Source organism: Leptodactylus fuscus, chromosome 4 (genome assembly GCF_031893055.1).
Source record: "Leptodactylus fuscus isolate aLepFus1 chromosome 4, aLepFus1.hap2, whole genome shotgun sequence".
Taxonomy (NCBI): Eukaryota; Metazoa; Chordata; class Amphibia; order Anura; family Leptodactylidae; genus Leptodactylus; species Leptodactylus fuscus.
This window is the reverse complement of record NC_134268.1, coordinates 172,237,031-172,258,415: the sequence shown is the minus strand read 5'-3', so window position 1 is coordinate 172,258,415 and position 21,385 is coordinate 172,237,031.

Genomic DNA, 21,385 nt, shown 5'->3' with positions numbered 1-21,385 from the left:
ACCACCGGCTGTTGCAAGGCAGGCAGATTAACCCTTGCAACCCTGGACTGTGCAGAGGAACAGACAGTGACGCCCAGATCATGGTCGCAGTTACTGCACAATCCTAACAGCCTCAGAGCCTCGCCAAAAAGTCTGAGCATGCTCAGTATGGGGAGAATGAGACTTAGCCTCAGAGCGTCTCCAAAAAGTCAGAGCATGCTCAGTAGGCCAAACGCTGGACTTAGACTCCACAAACCTCACGTCCGACGCCAAGGGCGAGAGCTGGATCGACCCGCAGGTGGCGCTGTGCGCCGGAAGGAAAACCTGCGGGACCCCATCCTAACAGTAAACCTCATAAAAACACACTAGGGTAGGTTCACATCTGCATTCGGGTTTCCATTCAGGGGGTCAGCTTGCGGCCACCGAACAGAAACCTATTCCACTTAAAAAAAGTGGTTACCCGTGGACTCCTTAGACTATAATGGGGTCCATGTGGTTTTCGCTCAAAAAGTGTGAAAAATGCAGAGAAGGGAATGGTATCACTGAACTTAGCACAAGCACTGGTGTGAACCCAGCCTAAAAGGTGCATGAAGTTGTTTTCAATGTGGTTTTTATGCCGTTTTAACTGCCTGCCTATTTTGTTCTTGGGAGAATAAGTTTGGTAGATTTTTCACCTCTTCAGTACCAAGTTGAGCATGCTTAAGTATGAGGGACTCAGACGAGATGCATATCTTATGTGTATGGCTAACTTTACACTTCTTTTTGGCTGGCAAATTCAGTTATATGGATTACATTTCATGAAGATCCTGTTTTGCAATATTCTAAGGGGAGAATTCATCAAGCCAGAATTCAAGCATCAAAAGTCTCAAAATATAGATTCTATTTTTGCACCATTTAATATTTTTAAAGTCTCTCATTGTACTTTTGAAGAGTAGATGTCCGTGTCCGTATTTAAATAAACATATCTGCTGAGGTTGGTGGATAAGTTGGACAGGTTAGTTCAACTCCCACAACAACTCCCACCAATGAGATGGGGCAATCATAACTCAATTCCATTTAAATGAATGGAATGAGCTGCAATGCCAGGGACAGTCATTAATATGGACAAGTTACTGTGCATCTGTAAACAAGGAAGAACCCCCATCAATTGGAAAGTGATAGCCTAATTCCCAAGGGAAACCCTTTAAACCTATAGCATTCTGTCCCCAAAATGCCAATATTCCCAACCACAGCTGCCATCTTCTCTGTGAATAAGAATGTTCTTGACTATCAGAATCCTAAATATTTTAGAGAGTAAGTAAAAAAGTCCCTACTGCTGTAGTTGTAAAGATTTGGGAGGTGAAGGTGACATTCTGCTTTTAACATAGCGTCAACCAGACAAAACTTTACTTGATGTTTAACATACACCAGTGTAGATTGATGTGAAGTGACAATCCAGTCCAATGCAGAATCTATTACCGTAATTGTTAATTCACATGGGTACACCATTTTAATTATTGTAATATGCCCATAATTGCTAACATGTTAAGCATAAAATGCACAAAACTTCCTCTTGCAGAGCGTGTATGGAACAAAATGAATGACCGTGAGGAAATAGGTTAATAAGCCACATTTGTTAAATGCTTTCCCTTGTCTTGGAGGCCTTGGCAGTTAATGCAGTTTCCCTTTATTTGCAGCTTCTGTCATCACTGCTGCACATGACTGATGTAGCTGCCTTAACTGCTTTGCAACATGACAGTGACACAGACAAACAGCTCCTAGATTCAGACCTAGCAAGTAATGGACACAATGCAGGGGACCAGAACACTTAGTTTTTAATCATAGTTTCTTGAAGGGTTCCCACATGGAGATGTAATGGAACTTGTAAGTTATAGACTATACAACAAAACTAAATTTAGCAAAAAGTAAATTATCATTTAAAGGGACTCTAAACATCCCACAAATACAGTCCTATGAAAAAGTTTGGGCACCCCTGTTAATCTTAATCATTTTTAGTTCTAAATATTTTGGTGTTTGCAGCAGCCATTTCAGTTTGATATATCTAATAACTGATGGACACAGTAATATTTCAGGATTGAAATGAGGTTTATTGTACTAACAGAAAATGCGCAATATGCATTAAACCAAAATTTGACCGGTGCAAAAGTATGGGCACCTCAACAGAAAAGTGACATTAATATTTAGTAGATCCTCCTTTTGCAAAGATAACAGCCTCTAGTCGCTTCCTGTAGCTTTTAATCAGTTCCTGGATCCTGGATAAAGGTATTTTGGACAAACAATTCAAGTTCAGTTAAGTTTGATGGTCTCCGAGCATGGACAGCCTGCTTCAAATCATCCCACAGATGTTCAATGATATTCAGGTCTGGGGACTAAGATGGCCATTCCAGAACATTGTAATTGTTCCTCTGCATGAATGCCTGAGGATTTGGAGCGGTGTTTTGGATCATTGTCTTGCTGAAATATCCATCCCCGGCGTAACTTCAACTTCGTCACTGATTCTTGAACATTATTCTCAAGAATCTGCTGATACTGAGTGGAATCCATGCCACCCTCAACTTTAACAAGATTCCCGGTGCCGGCATTGGCCACACAGCCCCAAAGCATGATGGAACCTCCACCAAATTTTACAGTGGGTAGCATGTGTTTTTCTTGGAATGCTGTTTCTTTTTGGACGCCATGCATAACGCCTTTTTTTATAACCAAACAACTCAATTTTTGTTTCCAAAATGAAGCTGCCTTGTCCAAATGTGCTTTTTCATACCTCAGGCAACTCTATTTGTGGCGTACGTGCAGAAACGGCTTCTTTCTCATCACTCTCCCATACAGCTTCTATTTGTGCAAAGTGCGCTGTATAGTTGACCGATGCACAGTGACACCATCTGCAGCAAGATGATGCTGCAGCTCTTTGGAGGTGGTCTGTGGATTGTCCTTGACTGTTCTCACCATTCTTCTTCTCTGCCTTTCTGATATTTTTCTTGGCCTGCCACTTCTGGGCTTAACAAGAACTGTCCCTGTGGTCTTCCATTTCCTTACTATGTTCCTCACAGTGGAAACTGACAGATTAAATCTCTGAGACAGCTTTTTGTATCCTTCCGCTGAACAACCATGTTGAACAATCTTTGTTTTCAGATCATTTGAGAGTTGTTTTGAGTAGCCCATGATGCCACTCTTCAGAGGAGATTCAAATAGTAGAACAACTTGCAATTGGCCACCTTAAATACCTTTTCTTATGATTGGATACACCTGGCTATGAAGTTCAAAGCTCACTGAGGTTACAAAACCAATTTTGTGCTTCAGTAAGTCAGTAAAAAGTAGTTAGGAGTATTCAAATCAATAAAATGATAAGGGTGCCCATACTTTTGCACCGGTCAAATTTTGGTTTAATGCATATTGCGCATTTTCTGTTAGTACAATAAACCTCATTTCAATCCTGAAATATTACTGTGTCCATCAGTTATTAGATATATCAAACTGAAATGGCTGTTGCAAACACCAAAATATTTAGAACTAAAAATGATTAAGATTAATAGGGGTGCCCAAACTTTTTTATAGGACTGTATATTCAACTCTATCGCCACCTTACGGAGCACATTATGGAGAAAAACAATGCATCTCTGTTATGTAGGTCACTTTTGTAGATTTGGAGAAAGACAACTTTGAAGTCTAATGCAAATGAGGCATTTGGTGAAATGGGGATGGTCTTTATCTTATCTTATCGGAGCACTGGTCTTACTGCTAAAATGGTTCTGAAATGTGGACACATTGGGACTTTGCATACTGCTGTAGAGTGTCCATGCATAAGGTAATACCTTGTTCACAAAATCTGAGGCTCTCTCTGTTACATCCGCTCCAACTTCTATGCCATCCGCTCACATGCTGCGGCGCAGATGGCGTGTTCAGTTTTGATTCTTTGCTTTGGGTTCTTCTTGTGTTGTCTGAACACTGTCATATTCCCTCACCTTGGTAATTGATTTACCACCACCCTTATCTCCTTCATCTTGGTTACCCTCTGCCCCACTAATGGTTAATGTTTCTCTTGACTGTGTAATAGACAGCCTATCCTCCTATCAGGTCTGGAGCAGGTTATTCCTTCCTATTTATTATTTGTTCACATTCACATTGATGCTTGCTGTTGCCTCGTGAGTGCTGGTGTTTCTCTTGCTGTTTGTTACTTGTATTCTTATTTTTGACCTCTGGCTTACCCTCTAACTAATCTCTTGGATTTTGATTCTGTACTGCGTTGTTCAATCTATTTGTTGTTGTTTGCATTGTCTGCATTCTGTGCTTTCACGTATATAGGAAGGGCCCGTCGACCAGTTGTCGCCTATTACTTAGGATAGGACAGGCAAGCAGAAAGGGACAGCTAGGGGGTTACAGGTTAGAGCTCACTGTCTCTTGTGCCCTTCCCCCTAGGGTTCAGCAGCAGATACTGGGGAATTGCTGTCCTAGCAATTCCCTTACACTCACTTTGCAACGTTTTAGGAAAACCATTGTATAACTGTTCCCCTCATATCTTTGTTCCTGACTAGAGATGAGCAAGTACTGTTCGGATCAGCCGATCCGAACAGCACACTCGCATAGAAATCAATGGACGTAGCCGGCACGCGGGGGGTTAAGCGGCCGGCCGCCGTCAAAGCGGAAGTACCAGGTGCATCCATTCATTTCTATGGAGCATGCTGTTCGGATAGGCCGATCCGAACAGTACTCGCTCATCTCTATTCCTGACATTTTGTTACATTTACATGTTAAACTTTCATATCACTGCGGTGGTGGTGGCAGACAACCAGATTTTTCCCATTTAACTCTATCTATATAGGGGATTGAAGTTCTGTATAATAGAATACAAGACTCATACTGCTATCAAGGAGGTCACTTTCCGATATAACTGAATTATTCTGAGATCTCCCAATAGTTAAAGCACAAATTGCCTTATTCTGTTTCCTGAATGTGAATCTATGGACATTTATAAGAGTGAGAGCCTAGGTGTTTGCAGACAACATGATGGCTAACTCATTTTTTATTGCTTTATCTGCTCCTATAAATTTGCAGAATTACTTTAAAATCATCAAAATACAGAGGAATGTCTAGTGTACATCTCAGGGGTCTATAAATAGCCCTAAAGCATTGGCTGAAAATAAGAGTCTTTGCTATGAATGGAATACTGTATATACTGGCACAATTTTGGAGACATATTTTGTCATACTGTATATGGAGACTAACAGTGTTGTTTCTAACAACTCACTAGATACATAGACTACACACTAGAAATACATCTAAGGGAAGTATTACCATTTTTAATTGTAACATAATAGTATTATGCTATTATGTTAGCATATTATACAGTTCAAAAAATATTGGTTGATGTACTGGCACTGAGTAGCAGCATGGCCATGTGACCAATGGATGTGATGTCACCTGAGATCAAGAAAGTTTCCGGTTTTTTTTGTTTTTTTTTTAAATCCAAGATAACCCTTTTAAGATCACTTATGTGCACTTCACTGACTACTAGGGGGAACCTGATTAATAATGCTGGGTTCACACCTACACCTGATTCCCTTTGGGGATTTTTTTAAATGTAGATTGTGAGCCCCATATGGGGATCACAATGTACTTTTTTTTCCCTATCAGTATGTCTTTGTAGATTGGGAGGAAATCCACGCAAACATGGGAAGAACATACTCCTTGCAGATGTTGTTCCTGGCTGGATTCGAACCCAGGACTACAGCACTGCAAGGCTGTAGTGCTAACCATTGGGCCACCATGTTGCCCCTCCCTTTGGGGATTCTGTCCCCCACTTCACTTGTAGTGCAGAAACCCTGCAGACCCCGTTTCAGTCTATCTCCTGCTAACTGCTTTTTAAGCTAATTGAGTTTATGTTTTTTGGGTCCCCAAGTGGTGGACTCGAAGAATGGAAACCGGGCTCATGTGTGATCCGACCTAGAGTAAGACTAGTATCACTAGTATTATTTAATTGATTATTATTTATTTACAGACAATCTTAGTTTTGGGTCTCCGGGCTGTTTTCGTCTAACACAGAAGAGCAATACTGGTTTGTGTTTTAGGCGGTTATACCACAATCTATCTACTGGGATCCCCATTCTTGGGATTAGTAGGGGTTCCGATATTTAGACATTTATCCCCTACTTGGACACCAGAAAAAGGGATAGATAAGAAACTTGCAACAATGTCTTCAACAGCATGTGCGTGTTCTTAGTTCCCTGGTAGATCATCTAACTCAGACATCACAAACATTACATCCCATGCTGAGAAACTGTCCATTCCAGCCCTGCACTTTCCTTAATGTAATCCACCACAAGCTACATTCTGCTAACGTATTAATAGGAAAAACATGTTCTCTCCTTTCAGTCCTTAACAATGGAACAAAAATGTGACAGTTCTGAAAATAAAAGCAGTTTGTTATCAATGGCATTCTAAAACATCTGAATGCTGTTACTGTAGTTTTACTGGCAAATAGTAACGTTGACCAAGGGGGAGACTGCAGGTCTGCACTTTAATGTAAGACCACAGGATTAAGTCTGAAATGGAGACCTTTTAATATATTTCACTTGTTACATTGTGAACACCCCCGGTCGTATTTCAAACTTTTGTTTCTGTGACATTTTGTAATCATTTTCTGTTCTGCCTCAGTACACTTTAATTGATTTTAAACACTGCGCATTGTGTGACTTGCTTCCCCAAAGTCAAAGATTAACTCTTAAGTAACACATCTGAATAAGAGGGATTCATTGCACATATGTATTAGGGATTAAACAAACCCCCCACAACATATGTGTTATGCTGTGTCATTCTACTTTAGGCTATATTCACATTGTACTTGACATTCATATAACATTTATAGTATATTGGGGAATTCTCCTGACATAATGCCCCTTATAGGACTAACAAAGTGTATATATTTGCTCTTCTTTACAACAGTGGTGTATATGTGATGTTTGAAACCGATACTATAAACACAGTGGTTATATAGCTGTAGGCCAAGGTCCACATGGCCCAAACGACGCGGTTTGGCCATGGTGGAAAAGCTGCGGAAAAAAACATGGCATTTTAGGGTCCGTTCATGTGGTGTAAAGTAGCACTGATTCTGGCACAATAACTCGTGTAAAAATTAGCACTTAAAAAAAGACTTCCATTGACTTCAATGGGTTCTGTTTTCTGTGCAGAACACATTAAAATCAATGCATTAAAAATCCTCCCATTGTTTTCAATGTGTTCTGCACGGAAAACTGAACTGAATCAGCGACACTTTACTCCGTGTGAATGGACCCTTACAGTCACTGCATAGTGGAAGGAACTCTAGCTAATCCCACCCACACACTGCAGGAAAATACACACAGTGGACATGCAGCAATTTCCAAATCTGTTGCAGTTTCGGAGATCACAGCATGTCAATTTTACCTACATAAATTCTGGAACTTTCCCTATAGGTATAATTAAAGCAGAAAGGCAGGAAACCTCTGTGGACTTTCTTTGAAAAGCTTTGCGGTAAAAACACAATGTTTTCCCGCTGTGTTTTTTCCTGTGTGCTTTTCTGCTGCAGCCCATTACGTGGGATCTTAACCTTATTTAAGTTCTGTTCAGATTTGCATTGTTAATTTCTATTGTGCTGCACCGTTAGAGAAGCAGAATAACAAAAAGAACGGCAGTACTAGTTGTATCCTATTCTATAAGGTTTTTGTTATGGTGCTAGTCTTTTTTCAGACTACTGAAGTCTCTAATATCTTTGCTTAAGTTTTTTTTTTTATATCTAATACTTTTCTATACTGTAAAACATAAAGACTGGCTAATACAGATGTGATAGAATCAAATATAATAAAGACAGAAGAGAATTAAATTGGGCAGGCAACTACACAAAATGCAGCTTTCTACATCTTTTTTTGTCATCTCTATACATTGGCAGCTCTAATGTACAAGCCAACTTTTATACCTATTTTATCTTTACAACTATAAGCCGTGTGTGATTTAGCTTGTGGCAGAAAATTGTAACTGCCCTATTCATCTTACAGAGAGCCATGTGCTTCCCACCAAAATAATTCAATTCAGACAAATGGAATTTTTTTTACCATATCTGAACAATTTGGAAATTGTACAATATAAAATGCCCACAGACGGTAAATTATTATACTCTGGGGTCTCTTCAGACCCCAGAGTAGAATAGCTGGAGGCCCAAGGGAAGAGACAAAAATCAAAAACATTTATGCTTAACTTCTGTTACCTCTTCTATGCCTCTTTGCAGTATCTGGTGCTCCTTATGGCATCTGGTGCTTTTCTCTGACCAGGGTCATTGCTGAGGTCTGGACACATTGAGCGTCATGATGTCATCAATCCCATTATAAAGAAGGAGAATCTTATCTATGGTGCACTCACAGGGTGATTAAAAAATACTGATGAATAAGAATGGGGAAATACTTGTCTATGCCATATAGTACATAGTCTAGAGAAAATAGTTATCTGCATAATTGTTCTTGCCTGATTTCCTTTGTCTCAACCAAAGTAAATTTCCCGACCTTAATATTCCAATTTTTTAACGTAAGTAGTAGAGATGAGCGAACAGTAAAATGTCCGAGGTTCGATATTCGTTTCGAGTAGCCCCTCAATATTTGACTACTCGAATCGAATATCGAACCCTATTATAGTCTATGGGGGGAAAATGCTCGTTTCAGGGGTAGGCAACGTTCGATCAAATTATACTTACCAAGTCCACGAGTGAGGGTCGGGCTGGATCCTCCGTGCAGTCTTCTCCTTGCGGCGTCTTCCGGCTCTTCATTCACTCTGCCAGGCATCGGGCCTGGGCAGAGCCGACTGTGCATGCCCACACTACAAGCGGACATGCGCAGTCGGCTCTGCCCAGGCCCGATGCCTGGCAGAGTGAATGAAGAGCTGGAAGAGCCGGAAGATGCCACGGGGAAGCTGCACGGAGAAGACTTCTAAAAGTAGGAGAAGAACCAGCATTGATTGGCCGACTGTATAGCATTCGGCCAATCAATGTTGGTTCTGCATCGAACTTTTACTTTCGAACAGCGAGTGGTACTCGATCGAGTACGAGTATTTCGAATACCGTAGTATTCGATCGAATACCTACTCGATCGAGTACTACTCGCTCATCTCTAGTAAGTAGGGGTTTTGCCCAGAAAACAAGTCCTTGCCAACATGTATATGAGTCAAGGAATTCTGTATGTATTGTACACGCTCTACAGTTTACACAATTTCGGGTATATTCCTCTTCTAACATCGGAACTAAACTATACATTGTTTATTTCTTTGAGTGGTTTACAGTGATTCACAATCACGTACAGTAAAGACAGTATTAAGTCATGGATCTATTTCTTTAATCTTATTGAAAAATGTGTAAAATAAGGACAGTTATATCCACCGGCAGATTTTCAATGTCGTCTTTCAAAATAGAACTGTCTATTGGTATAATTTTAAAGGTTCAGAAAGTTATATCAATGAAGAGCAATCGCTGAAACAAATTGGGCTGTCTTTTTTTCCAGCAATAAAGTCATAGAATGACTGATTCATCTACTCTGAAAGTAAGGTAATAAAAAAGAAACATACAATAAGGAAGATAAGGAATAGACTCTCTCTAGGTATAGGGACTTAAATAAAGAAGTAAATCCTTCTAAATGGAATTGGTTTCATGTGGAGGGGGATGTAATTGCTAAGAAACATAGAGATCAAATAATATTGCTGGATAAGAATTCTGATAACTCAAAAGAGTTTAAGAACAAGAAAGAAAAAGTACGTCTTAGATTTATTCTCTAGATAAGTTGTTCTGTTTTTAAGCTGCTGATATCTCAACGACTGTATATATTTATATAGCTACACATTCACACACATCAAAATTCTCAAACATTCTGTTCTTTATACTGAAGACGTTACTGTAAGACTTGTGGCAATAGCTTGATAGGAGTTAGGATACATTCACATCTATTTCTATAGGAAGATAGAAATATTTCTATAGGAAGAGAAGAATGGATTAAGCAATTAGGATGGATACATCTACAGACAGACAACCATAAATCCCAAAGGACCCCATTGACTATAATACGCTATCTGGTTTTTCTTCTTGACAGTGCCAGCTGAAAAAGTTGGGCTTGCAGGATTTTTTCATCTTGATTTCAGACAGGCTTTGTGCTGAATGGTTATTGATGCAGATGTGAACGTAGTATAATTGTAAAGGTAGTGCTTGTCAACCCTAGAGAATAAAACCACAGAATAGGAAAACCAACATATAGTGAGTGGAGATTCAGGAGCGAGGCTTCTGAAATAGTCAGCCCCGGAGACCTGAGAGGTTGATGGAATCTGTACCAGATATACACCTGACTCCAAACTGGTAGTAGATACACAATACTGCATAAGACTTTGGAGACTGATGGAGACCGCACCTGACTGGTTAGAGAGTGAGGAAGAGATGAAGCCTCTGCCCTCTGTGAGTGCTGAGACTGCATGGCACCAGTGTGAGATCTCTGTGAACAGGTGAGCCACAACTATTGAGAGTGACCTGCCAGACTACCATGAGACACTAAATAGAGAAGCTATGTCCCACTCAACTAGTGTCCGGAGGCTTGAGAGAGTACCACACTGGGATCTGTACTAAGATGCTGCCAAATGATGGGATTGGGAATTGTTCTCCAGCATGGGGCTCACCATGGACAGTATCTTCTGTCATCCACCACCAGTACTGGGTCCAGGGGGCTCTTTAGGACTGAAATTGCCCTTCTAATCAGCTGTGTTACTCTCAATCCTGTGCTTCATTAAAGAACTCTTTGTAACTCTCAGGATAGTTGTCCTGTATGAAATTGCTGTAAACAGTAAAACAATTGCCTCTTATAAGAATGACTGTAACCACCAAGCCTAAATCTGTTCCAGTTAACCTGCCATGTCTTCCTGAGTATCTGCTCCATTCTCGAAGATGGTAGCAAGACATACTTTAGTAAGCACCACTCCCCTTTGAAATGGGCATAGCTATCAAACCAAAAGTTTCATTGATAATAAAATACTGATTGTTGGGGGAGAAGTGAACGGCTGTTGTTCCTCATCCCAACATTATTCACCAGGTAAATACAATTGAACAATGAGTAGAAATGACTAAAACAAATTCCTATCTTCTAACAATTTTTAAAAGGTTCATTGATAAACTGTTTGTGGAGGGTCTGACATTTTGAATATTTTCCCTAATATACTGAATACAAGATGAACCAAAAAAATAAAGACAAAACCATTAAGGTATGATATACAATCCACATTTGATCATGTTACTTACAGCTGTGAATGTTTTACTATGGCTAGTGCCCAATAACCTCTTGGAACCAGTGGTCCCTCAGAGGAACATGTCCTCCCTACAGTCTACAGAGGGTGTATGGTGATGTAGGGCATAAGTGTAGTCATCACATTGATTCTGGTCCCCTGAATTTTAAGGTAGTACCATCTATGGAACACTTAACAGATTGGTGGACTTATGTATGTAAATTTCTCTATCTTTTATATATAAATTAGGAGAGAGAGTTGAAAAGAACAAAAAGCCTCTGATATTAGAAATGAGTGAGTAGTTAAATACTCGATATTCTATATTCGTTTCGAGTAGCCCATCAATATTCGACTACTTGAATCGAATATCGAATCCTATTATACTCTTTGGGGGAAAAATGCTCGTTTCAGGGGTAGGCAACATTCGATCAAACTGAACTTACCAAGTCCACGAGTTAGGGTCAGGCTGGATTCTCTGAGAAGTCTTCTCCGCGTGGCGTCCCCACGTCATCATCCGGCAATGAATTCACTGTGCTAGGCATCGGGCCTGGGCATAGACGACTGCACATGCCCACACTACAAGAAAATGGCCGCTTACAGTCAAAGCCTAACAGTGAATTCTGAGCCGGAAGACGCCGCGGGGATGCAGCGAGGAGAAGACTTCTAAAGGTAGGAGAAGAACCAGCGTTGATTGGCCGACTGTATTGCATTCGGCCAATCAACCTTGTTTTTTTTTCATTCGAATACCTACTCGATCGAATACTACTCGCTCATCTCTATCTGATATGAATGTGCAAACTTTAGCACATTCATAGCAGTTTAACTCCGTACACATGAGCTTTGTCAGTGCTCTATTTTCTATGGCCTTCTACACATTTCCATGAATTATCTTGGCTGTGAGTCAAGGCTAAAACTCAGGGAAGGTCTTATTACTTTCTGTTTTGTGGCCCGGGCATCATCTCTCATTTATGTCTATCCATACTATACAATTCATTTTGTATATGTATTACCGGTATTTATTGTTCAGCCAATATATGCTGTATCAAGTTTTACTGCCTTCACCTCTGCAATGCAATTTTGTTATTATGGAGTTTATTTTAATACAGCAAACTGCACATTCTATTTGAGAACATTGCCTATATAGACAGATGACATGAGCCTTACATTTATTTGTGAGCTCCAATGCCTAAGGGTCAATCTTATATTCTTTCCATGGAAGAAAATTGTCCACCAATCCCTAGAGGGTTCCAAAGTTATGTAGCATGAAATTTCTTATAATGCCATTGCTGACCACATCAAAAGCAGCGAGGTTTATACCCATGGGCTATTGATAACTTGGCTTGCTTTAAGCGAGGTCATAATGATGAACTGTAATGCTGAGATTTCCTTAACTTACCATGAGTCGAAGAGAAAAACAACAAAACACATATTCTTACTCTATTTAACCATTTATTATTTTTACTTTGTCAATGAAAATAAAGGGGCATTAGGATGTAAGCCATGGAAATTTTCGCCTCCATAAGGTCCTAGTTCTGACAGCTGGGTATGATTTTAAAGCCCCTCCATCCCAGGGCAATGGGGTATGATGCCATGTTTCAGCAACATTTTGATTTTTGACACCCCGATACTACTAATAAGGGTTAACTACACATTAATATAGGTAAGAAACAATTTAACAGAGTGAAGAAATATACAGAGGGCAAATGTAAAACCATTTATTAAAAATCTATACCATAGCATCAGCCAAATAGTGTGATATTGCAGGGCTCATGATACCTGTTTGTATGAAGCAGTCCTTTTCTGTACATCTATGGGGCACATTTATTATGGCTTTACGCCACTTTTATGGTGTAAAAAAGTTCCAAACCACCAGTTTGCAACTATAATCACCACTTGCGACAATGTTGGTTGCAAGTGCAATTTTTATGTCACACTTACCACTTTCCCAAAAGGGAGTGTAATGAGGTGTGTGGCACGGCCATTGGCCCAGTCGGCTTTGTTACCATTGATGTCACTATTTTGGCATTCCTGAAATCTATGCCCGCAAGTAGCCAGCATGGATTTGGTGTGAAGGGAAGGAGCTACCTAATTTTTGATAAAATATGTCATAAATCTGGAGACTCCTCTGCAAGTGCAGAGATTGTCAAGAGCGGGATGGAAATTGCCAGTCTAAATAAATCCTTGAATAAGAGTTTTAAAAAGGAAGGTCATGTTATAACACCGACAAGTTGTAAAATCCGTCCAACTTTATTGCTCAATCTGCTATAACCACCTTAAAGAGGACCTTTCGTGTCCTCGGGCACATGTGGTTTTATATACCGCTAGAAGCTGACATGCGCTGTGCAGTGTGCCCCAGTAATTGCACAGATATCTCTTCCCCCGGGGCACATAACGGAAAAGCGGACAGTGCACTGAATTCAGCGCACTGTCAGCTTTCTAGCAGTATAAAACCGTGTGTGCCTGAGGACATGAAAGGTCCTCTTTAAGCAACAAGTTCATAACTTGAACTTGAAAAGTTTACAATTATTTTGGCCTCATTCATACACAGTATAATTAACATAATGATTTTACAGTGTAGATAATTATCACAGTAATGTCACAGTGCTGAGAAAACACACACAATGACATCACTGTACATGGATAATAAATACACTGATGTCACGGTACAAGGGTAATGCCCGCTCTGACCTTATAACACAGGGGCATACAAAATGATCCCTGTATACGATGTGACATAGCATGTGAAGGAAGGAAGTATAATGAGGTCACATGCAGGCAGTTTTATACGTCCCCTTCCATAATTATCAATAATTGTTCCCTAGGGCTGAATAGAGATGAATCCCACATTTGTTGCACCCCATAGCAGTTGCTATGTCTGTCACTGTGGTAGTTACACCCATGCTGCTACCTACTCATGTATACTGATAGGGGAGCAGCAGAGAATAGGGGATTAGAGCTGTGATTTCTAGAATTAGCACTGTCAGTTGGTATAATACTGCACTGTGCACTTAGAATCCACACCCTCTGTGATGATAATGAATCACCTTCATTTATGTTTCCAGCAAAGCATTAGAGTGCTGGTGGCCATCTTGGGTCCGAGGGGCAGGGGTACCGCCAGTTTGCAAGGAGTCGGTTTAAACTGTGTAGTTGCACCCTTGTATACACCCCTGATCCCTGATTTGGTCCATATGAGATACACTAGTAGCCATATTACATTAGGGGGTGAGAGGATGGTGGACAATATGCTGTAACATGCGGTTACAGTTATGGTGGAGGGGGGGGGGATTTAACAGAAAGATACCCCTATTTTTAACAAAAAAATACATAAAAGAGTTACACTTTTATTGTATATCCAAGGAAATTATGTTTTTTAACCTGTATATAGCATATTATGATACAATTTATCCATACAAAAATACAATACTTCTAACATTAAAACATTTAATAATAGAATTTTTAATAATTTTTCATTATCCATTCACATTTCTTGACATTTCATGTGAGCCGAATGCATTCCGTATTCACAAGAACTCGCCATAAATAAATATTACGCATTGTTCAATTGTAATGAAAAAGAAAAAGATTTCTTAACATATTCTATTTATTAAAATCTAATTCTATCAGGTCTTTGTATATTAAAATATATAGAAATGTCAGGTTGATTTCAGGAAAATGAACATTTATTTATTTTAAATGGCTCACACGATGGTCACATCCAAATGATTTAGCGTGTTTAGCTGCGAAATAGTTTATAGATTTTGCATATGGCAGCCTAAATCTAAGTACAAGTGTACCAGACAATGTACTTGTTCTCTGCATGGTAATATTTCAGGGCCGTGTAGTGCTGTTTTCTTAGCGGAGAAATAAATAACCATACAATATTCAATTATTGGAGGAATATAAGATAAGAGCAATTTGTTCACTTGCCTCCTCTGTTAAATTGGATTTGCTTATGAATAAAATTTCAATTTTTGTCATATTTTCTTTTTCGCTAAAGTGCCTGAAAGAAAATAAAATAAATTTGTACCAGCAACCTAATAATAATAATAAATTTGCGGTAAAATGCCTCTCTGTAGAAGTTAATTTAGGGAAAATGTAACATTATTATTTGCATTTTGGTATATAGATGTATTCTTTGTGATTCTTTGTGTGTAGTTTGAATTAAATATGGATTAAGTGGTTTATTTGGAAAAAATGATACGGGCTCGATTCGCTGCTATAGAGAAGTTATAATTTCATGTAGCAATAAACATGAGTCTAGAAAACGTACCGAGGAAGCTAAAAGGCAGGCGGGAGGAGTCTGTTATTTTGCTTAAACGCATTATATCCAAAGCATTTTTTTTTTTTATTTCTTTTGTCAGCATGGGGCTGTCAGATTAATTTCAACCAAGGATATTATTTAAGAAGCGGGGGTGTGCAAATAAATCCTGATGCCACATAGCAAAAGTCAGAACTGCCCTTCCAATAAACAAGCAGGGTAAAGATGGACAGATGGACAGTGGTTGTAGAAATAATGGATTTTCTCCTGATATTTTTAGTGCATGCCAGTGCAGTGTGCTTACTTTTTCCCACTATAAGTCCAGGTCATAGTCCGATTACTGTAACCCTTACAGCTATATTTTTCCTCCCTACCCTCCTTTATCTGATTATATACTATTCACCCACTGCTACTTTTTGGCAGGGTAGGGGTGCATGTTTTACAAACTGTATCATATATCTCAGTAAGTAGAACATGGGAAGGACTGATGATACTTAGGAAAGGTTCACACTACCTTGGCTGTCCGCACAGAAGGTGTCCATTTAAAGAAAAAAAACAATCGGACACCTATCATAATGGACACAAATGGACAGTAACTGATGGCTATCAGATACTGTCGCCCATAGACCTCAATTGCTGTCCATTTTTTTTCAAATGGACAGAAAAGTCCTGTATGTAGGATTTTTTGTCCGCTTGAAAAAATGGACATGGTTGTACACAGACACTGAAGGACACAAATGGATCCTAAAATACACAAGATAAAATGCCATTGAAAGGAATGGAAATTATAACGGACACAGCTAGTATCCGTTACTAAAATCTTGAAGAGACAGTAGCTATGGACACTGCTGTCGGACACCAATTGTAGTGTGAACGCCCCCTTATACTGACAGACAGCAAATCGGATCAATGTGTTGTGTGAGAGACCTGCAGCCTCTTTCCACCACTGGTCCCATAGCAGTTACCCTGCCTTCATGATACCTACAACACTGTCAAGAATGACACTATTTACACTAGTTACTGTACTACTATCCGTGTTTCTTCAAAAATAAGATAGGGTCTTATATTACTTTTTGTTCCAAAAGACTGGATAGGACTTATTTTTTGGGGATGTCTTATTTTTTTCCATGGAAAAACAATCCCTTCACCCCTTAGATCCAAAACAGTTAGTCTGGAAGTGCCAATGGTGGATGGGCTCTCGCACACAGATCTGTGTCACTACTGTCAAAGGCGTGTTACTGTCAGGTGGCTTGCCATTACAGCAGCGTTCCACTGCAGTCAAGTGTAGCAGTTGTCTCACTTGGTAACTGGAAGCAATGACAATGGTGTGATCCCAAACTTTATGGGAGAGCCCAGTACTACTGGTAGTCAACTCTTATTGATATTGAGCACTATCACACTAGAGCCATCTTTTACTGACAGCTACCTTAAAGTCAATGATTTTTTTAGTGTGCTATTCTTTTGGAGGTGTCTGCTTTCCTTAATGAAGAGTCTTTTAAATGAACTGCAACTAGAGCTTATTTTCAGAGCAGGACTTATATTTCAAGCATACTCCAGAAATCCTGAAAAATCATTCTAAGGCTATTCTCGGGGTAGGTCTTATTTTTGGAGAAACATGGTAATAAATATACTTATTAAGACTATACTTTTGGAGCCATGTGTCAATTAGTTTTGTAACTGGATTTTCTTTTACCAGGGTTTAACAACTTTAGAAGTTGAAGTTTAGCCCTGTATCAAAATTTCCTGGCCAGTTGCTTGCTGGTGAACCCCTATTCTTGACATTTAGCAATCTCAGTCAGTGTTATTGCAGTAGGGAAATTCCATGTTTGTCTCTGATACAGCAGATGCCATGTTAATCTCTCTTCAAGCTCCAGAGCAGTGGTGCTGACAGCAACCCCCTGTTGAGAAATCTGCCACTTCGAAAAAAGAGAACAAGTAAGGAACTGTTGTGCTGTTCACTACCATGAAGAAACCCAGAGAGCAAGGGGGTGATAACAGACTTCTGGAGAAGTGAAGCTGGAACCTACTGGTGCACATGATAGGCTATGGACAGGCCACAGAAGATATTCAGGTGGAAGACCCCATGTTGTTTCAGGATGGCAAGTGCACTAGGTCGTAGGAGTCACCAAGGAAATTAGCAGAATTGCTGAAGGCCATTGCTGGAGAGTGTAGGAACTAAAAATGTTCTATAGGGGAAACCACATATTTTAGGGGTACAACCTCTTTTTGTAGACTCTGTTCTGAGTTATACTAAGTGCTTATTTGTAGGTTTCATGTTATGTTAAACCATGTACATGATTGCCAATGAGGTGGGAGAAAGGTTCTGTGAACTCACCTCTTGGCGATACCACTGGTTATGGGAATGAATACAACAGTCTGCTGATTTCTGAGTGACATGTAGGTGCTATGATGTACTATTTAGGCTAATAGTTCAGCAGACCTGTAAATAGGGTGATATATTATGGGGAAGAGGTTCACTGTCATACCAGATTCATTTTACTTGTATTTTTATTTAATGAAAAATTAAACCCTTAAGTTGCGCCACAGTATACGGTAGTGAAAATTGTTAGTCCCGGTGAAACACATTAATTATTAGTTTTCCGTATATAAAGTACCTTAAATTCATAATTCATTAAGCTACAGCGTAAAAGCTTGATCACTAGAACATTTGCCAGATGTGATGTCTGAAATTTTTGCTAATGTATATTAGCTGGTAATCATTCCCTGTCATCTTGTCACTAGGATGTCAGATGAAATTTTTGATACTTGGCACTTAAGTTTCAAATGCATCAGTATTTTAATATGGAGACAGCATGTATGATATAAAAATAAGGTAGTCTTTAAATATTACTATTTAAATATTCCATATTTTCATTAAAAGAGTTGTCCGGGATAAATAGATTTTTATAATCTAAGCCAACCCCCCCCCCCCCCCCCCTCAACTACCTTCTAAATTACTTACTGTACCAAAAATCTATAATTAGCTAGATCGCCAAAGTGGTCATATGACCTTCACAGGCACGTTTCCCGATTTTCCAGTGAAGTTCCGTTTCCAGAAAAGGAACACCTCTGGCTCTATTGTGTAGGTGTGGATGGCTGGCAGACATCAAGAAGAGGAGTTGCCGGCCCCTCAGATAAAGTGAAGTCCTGTGCCCAGAAGTATGATGGCGTGGGGTGGTGAGTTAGTTAGGAAGGGATAGTAGTGGGCGAGCTAGCTAGGGAAACAGAGAAGGGGTATGAATGAATAAGGGAGGGAGAGGAAGGGAGTAAGAGAGGGAGATGGTGTGAGTCATCTCTGAGTGGTCCAAGTGGGCATTAACCCCTCTGTTGCGTTGGTCAAAGTCGTCCCATTGTCAAGAGCCTTCTGAAGGCTCCAAGCCTTGTCTTTCAGTATGTTCTATTGCAGGCTACTCTATGTTCTGAATTCTGAGTAGCTAGTAGTAGATATTGTTCTAAGTTAATATGCCTCCATGTTGCTTTGTGACTAGAAGAAAATCTACCAACTAAACTCTGCCAAGAGTGTTACCTGTTTAACTACTGTATGTCCCGTGATTCATTAACACTAGAGATGAGCGAACACTAAAATATTCGGGGTTCAAAATCCGATTCGAACAGCCGCACACTGTTCGACTGTTTGAACGGGTTTCGAACCCCACTATAGTTTATGGAGGGAAATGCTCATTTCAGGGGTAGGCAACATTCAATCAAATTCTACTTACCAAGTCCATGAGTGAGGGTGCATTCACACTGAGTAAACGCTAGCTTATTCTGAACGTAAAACACGTTCAGAATAAGCGGCGTCTAAAGCAGCTCCATTCATCTCTATGGGAGCCGGCATACGAGCGCTCCCCATAGAAATGAATGGGATGCTTCTTTCACTCCGAGCAGTCCCATTGAAGTGAATGGGAAGTGCTCGCGTGTACAGCTAGCTCTGCTTATGCCGGAGCGTACACGCCGGCACTCCCAATTCACTTCAATGGGACTGCTCGGAGTGAAAGAAGCATCCCATTCATTTCTATGGGGAGCGCTCGTATGCCGGCTCCCATAGAGATGAATGGAGCTGCTTTAGACGCCGCTTATTCTGAACGTGTTTTACGTTCAGAATAAGCTAGCGTTTACTCAGTGTGAATGCACCCTGAGGGTCGGGCTGGATTCTTCTCCCTGCTGAGCGTCCCCGCGTCCTCTTCCGGCTCTGCATTCACTCTGCCAGGTATCGGGCCTGGGCAGAGCCGACTGCGCATGCCCGCACTACAAGCAGACATGCGCAGTCGGCTCTGCCCAGGCCCGATGCCTGGCAGAGTGAATGCAGTGCCGGAAGAGGACGCGGGAGCGCTGCACAGGGAGAAGACTTCTAATAAGGTAAGAGAGGAACCAGTGTTGATTGGCAATGTATACAGGGTCGGACTGGCCCGCCGGAGTACCGGGGGATCCCCCGGTGGGCCCCAGCCTGGACTGTTAAGACCTCATTATGGGGCCCTACCGGACCTCCACTGCCTTTTTTTAATAGACAGTGGAGATTCGGTAAGGCGTCTGCCCAGGGCTGCTGTCAGCACCCGGGCAAGTCACTGTGTGAAGATTGAGAGACTCCGTGCTGCAGACTGTGAAGGACCTGTGATGATGTCATATGTGGGCGGGGCTACACGGATTGTATAGAACAGTGTAATGTTACACAGGAAGATGAATCGGCCGGGAACAGACTGATGGAGGAGAGAAGAGACAGCATGTGTAAGTAATAGGGGAGACATGGGGGGCAGGCTGTGTGAGTAATAGGGGAGACATGGAGGGGCAGGCTGTGTGAGCAAGAAGGGGGGATTGGGGGGGTTCAGGCTCTGGGGGGATGGGCACTGTGATCATATAATACTGTGTCTGTGTGTGTGTGGGGGGTCACTGGTAAGCACATAATACTGTATGGGGGTCACTATGGAGCATGTAATACTGTTTGGGGGCCCCTGTGGAGCACATAATAATGTTTGGGGGTCACTATGGAGCACGTAATACTATTTGGGGGGTCACTTTGGAGCACATAATACTGTTTGGTAGGTCAATATGGAGCACATAATACTGTTTGGGGGGTCACTATGGAGCACGTAATACTGTTTGGGGGGTCACTATGGAGCACGTAATACTGTTTGGGGGGTCACTATGGATCACGTAATACTGTTTGGGGGCCCCTGTGGAGCACGTTGTACTGTCCCAGTATTGCTTACATGTGAGGCACTGCGCTGCTTGCTCACCGTATTCTTGATAGCTGCAGTTGTGGTTACTAAAGCTGTATGTCTTTCAGGTATCTGAGATATTGCTTTAGCGCCCATAACCGCCACTATCAAGAATTCGCTCTAGTAAGGGGATAGGGGGCGGACAAAAGTTTGTACCCAGGCCCACAAAACTTTAGTTACACCAATGGCGGCTGCTCTGGGCCCAGGCACCGCCATTAATATACCTTATTTTTAACTAGATGGACTGTGCTGATACACAGACGTCCTGCACTTGGATGTAAAGTGGGAAACCTCCGTTCATCAGGATCGCAGGTAGGTGAGTATAACTCTTTTTTTTAGCTTAGGTGTGAGTATTTTAATAGTACAAGGGAGGGGGAGGGGGAAATTATAATTATAAGGAGGGGGCATTATGAACATAAGGGGGGTCACTTATATAAGGGTTATTAGGGGACATTACGAATACAAGGGGAGGTTATATTAGGAGGCATTATGAACATAAGGGGGTGGTCATTGATATTAGGGGTCATTAGGGGTGCAGTATTTGTCAGGGGGAATCAGGAGCATACTATGAGGGGGCAATTAATTGGGCTTTATTAAGACTAAGGCCTCACGTTGCAGACTGCAACAAAATAGCGCTGCAGGAAAAAACGCAGCAGCAACGCAT